Here is a 3,325-nt window from a genome sequence, read left to right as displayed (position 1 = left end):
CAATCAATCTAAACACACATATATGAATGTAAACACATAGCATCCATCCACAACATCAATCTAAACATCAACGTTCATTTATTTACAAAAGCCTTTGCATCCAAATCTAAAATTGAAGGGAAATTGGGTAAATTTCATTCATGGTTAATAAAATGGCATCAGTTGATTTCTACGATCATTCACTCAAAAGTTACACAAAACCTACCTTGCAATACATATCATTCACCTGTATATGTACTTGTTAACCTTCAAGTTTGAATTAATCAAGGAATTGAAGCGGACGGAAGCTTCGATACTATCTCTCTTCTCTCTCTGTGTGCTTTGAATATGATTGCTCCAAAGAGAATGGATGAAAGGGTGACGATGTCAGGTCTATGCATCTTACCTGTCGATGTCAATGGGATGGGTGATTATTCAGAAGCCGATGACGACAATGATTGGTTCCAACGGTGATGGCGAGGGTTAGGGACTTAGGGTTTCGATTTACTCTTTCAGGTGGGATTCGGGTGCAAGGGGGTTGGGCTGGGTGTTGGGTGGTGGGTGGTGGGGCGACAACGATTGGTTCCAAGTCTTCGAATGGACGATAACGATGAGGATTAGGGTTGAATCGATTAGCTCATAGGTGGGATTAGGGATTCGGGTGTAGGGGGCCGGGGGGTTAGGCTAGGTATTGGGTTGGGAGGGGGTGTTATGCAATGGGCTAAATAGTTAGTTCGATTTTGGGTGGGGGGGTTGTTATGCGGAGGACTGGACAGTTTGGTTCGATTTTTTTGGTTATTTATACCGTAATAACCAAACCGAACCAACTACCTGATTTTTTGGAAAATTAGTAACCGAACCTGAATCGTCTATTAAGAATAACTGAACCAGATCGATCGATTCTATTTGGTTAGTTCAAGTTACCCGAACTTTTGCACACCCATAAATCTCTCTACCAAATCATCAATGTCATATATCCTTAAGACTTCTTTTTCATTGCCATTAGAATGTTTCTTAGCCTTAAACACATTGAAAGTAACTGTCTCATAATAAATTCTAAGGCTAAGTGTTCCTTGCTTTGCTGGATATCAATCAAAGCCCTCCATGTGGCAAGAAAAGGTCTCCCTAAAATTAGGGGCATATATAATATTCTTTCATGTCCAGAACAATGAAGTCAACAGGAAAAATAAATTTATTTACTTTTACCAAAACATCTTCTACTACTCTCCTTGGATATTTGATACTTCTATTCGTCAATTGAAGAGAAATAATGACAGGTGTTGGTTCTATTAATCTAAGCTTCTTAAAAACAGAAAAGGGCATCAAATTAATACTTGCACCAATGTCACATAAAACTTTATCAAAATTAATTTCACTAATAGTGCAAGGAATAGAAAAACTCCCCAGATCCTTAAGTTTTGGAGGCAATTTATTTTGTAGAATTGCTAAGCATTCTTCATTAAGTTTCACCATCTTAAATTCCTTCAACTTTCTTTTGTTTGAAATTATTTCTTTCAAAAATTTTGCATAACTTAGCATATGTGAAATAACATCAAGAAAAGGGATATTAATATGCAACTTTTTAAACACCTCTAAAAATTTAGCAAATTGTTATCCAAGTTAGCCTTTAGAAATATTTTAGGAAAAAGGAAGAAGAGGTTTGTAAGATTTTAAATTAAGAGAAGAATAACTTCCCTTTTTCTCCATTGATAACTCACAGTCATCTTCTTTAGCTTCAAGCTCTTGGCTTTCTTCCTATTTTGTATGCTCTTCATCTTTGTCTTCACTTTCAAGTTTTTTTCCACTTCCAAAGTGATGGATTTTACATGCTCCATTGAATTCTTCTCAGTAGTGCAAGACAATCCTCCTTGTAGTCTTTCTGAAATTGCTTGGACAAGTTATCCAATTTGAGTTTCCAAACTTTGCATTCTTACCTCTATACTATTGATAAACTTTGCCATCATATCTTCCAAATTCGATTTCTTCTCTTGTGAAATTTGATGTTGTTGTTGTTGAAAGCCAGGGGGCGCTCTTTGTTTATTATTACTCCAAGAAAAATTAGGATGGCCCCTCCATCCTAGATTGTAAGTGTTGGAGTAGGAATTAAAATTTGATCTGTTGCCACCATAAGAAATAAAATTAGTTTGTTCAAAAGAACAAGGAGAAAAATGATTTCCTACTTGACAATAGACACTAACATGTCCCTTGTTCCCACAAAGCTCACAAGAAAGAAAATGAGAAAAGAAGAATTCGTAGCTGAAACCTCCAAATTATCCAAATTCTTATTTAATTCAGCAATTTGAATTAGATAAAACAATGATAGGATCAATATTATAAATTCCAACTCCTTTTTTGTTTGCTCTCTCATTATCCCATTGATAATTGTTAGTCGCCATCTCCTCCAAAAGTTCATATGCTTTTTCAAGAGTTTTTCTCATAAGGGTATCACCTGTAGTTGCATCTAATATTGAATGAGAAGATTGATTAATGCCACTATAAAAAGTATGCACTTGCATCCAAACAAGTAGACCATGGTGAGGATATTTCCTAAACAATTCCTTATATCTCTCTCACGACTCATATCATGATTCATTACCAAATTGTGAAAAAGTTGTTATGTCATTTATTAATTTAGCTATTTTAGCAAGTGAAAAATATTTAGATAAAAATTTTTGTGCCAAATCATTTCATGTAGTAATAGAATATGCAGGAAAAGAATTAAACTATTATTTTGCTCTAATTTTTGGGGAAAATAGAAATAACCTAAGTCGAATAGCATTCTCACTAACTCTATTATACTTAAAAGTATCACATATTTCAAGAAAATTAGCAAGTATGAGAGTTAGAATCATCATTAAGGCTAAAAAATTGTACACTCATCTGGATCATCTTAATAATTGTAGCTTTGATCTCGAAGTTGTTTGCTTGCACATTGGGCCTCCTAATGCTTGATGTAGTCCATCCAAAGTAGGTGTAGCATATGAGCTCAATGTCCTTAGATTATTTTGAGCTTCTTGGTCTTGCTCCATCTTGTTCTTTTTCTCCTTCTTTCTATTTTTTTAATATTTTTTTTAATTTCTTAATCAATAGGTATCAATTCTCCACCACTAGTGCATGTCATGCACCATGAAACCTACAAAAAAAAAAAGGAAAAATAAAATAATAAATAATAAATTAAAAATAAATTCCTAAGAGATGAAAAAAAAAAATCCTAAAAAGAAAACCTATAAATAAAAAGAAAAGAAGGAATTAAAAATTTCCTAAAAGCTAAAAAAAATAAAATTAAAATATTTAAATCCTAAAGTAAAACAAATAGATATTCAATCTAAGCCTAACTTATGTAATT

At 33.5% G+C, this 3,325-nt stretch overlaps 1 non-coding gene across 1 annotated transcript; it reads left to right on the top strand.

The window, feature by feature from the left end:
• The first annotated feature begins 2,505 nt into the window (after positions 1–2,505).
• Positions 2,506–2,612, top strand: LOC127809036 (small nucleolar RNA R71). Its single transcript, XR_008025044.1, has one exon. It is a non-coding gene; the product is annotated as a small nucleolar RNA R71 (small nucleolar RNA).
• Positions 2,613–3,325: the final 713 nt, after the last annotated feature.

This window comes from Diospyros lotus, chromosome 8 (assembly GCF_014633365.1).
Source record: "Diospyros lotus cultivar Yz01 chromosome 8, ASM1463336v1, whole genome shotgun sequence".
Taxonomy (NCBI): Eukaryota; Viridiplantae; Streptophyta; class Magnoliopsida; order Ericales; family Ebenaceae; genus Diospyros; species Diospyros lotus.
This window is presented reverse-complemented; position numbering and strand designations above follow the sequence as displayed.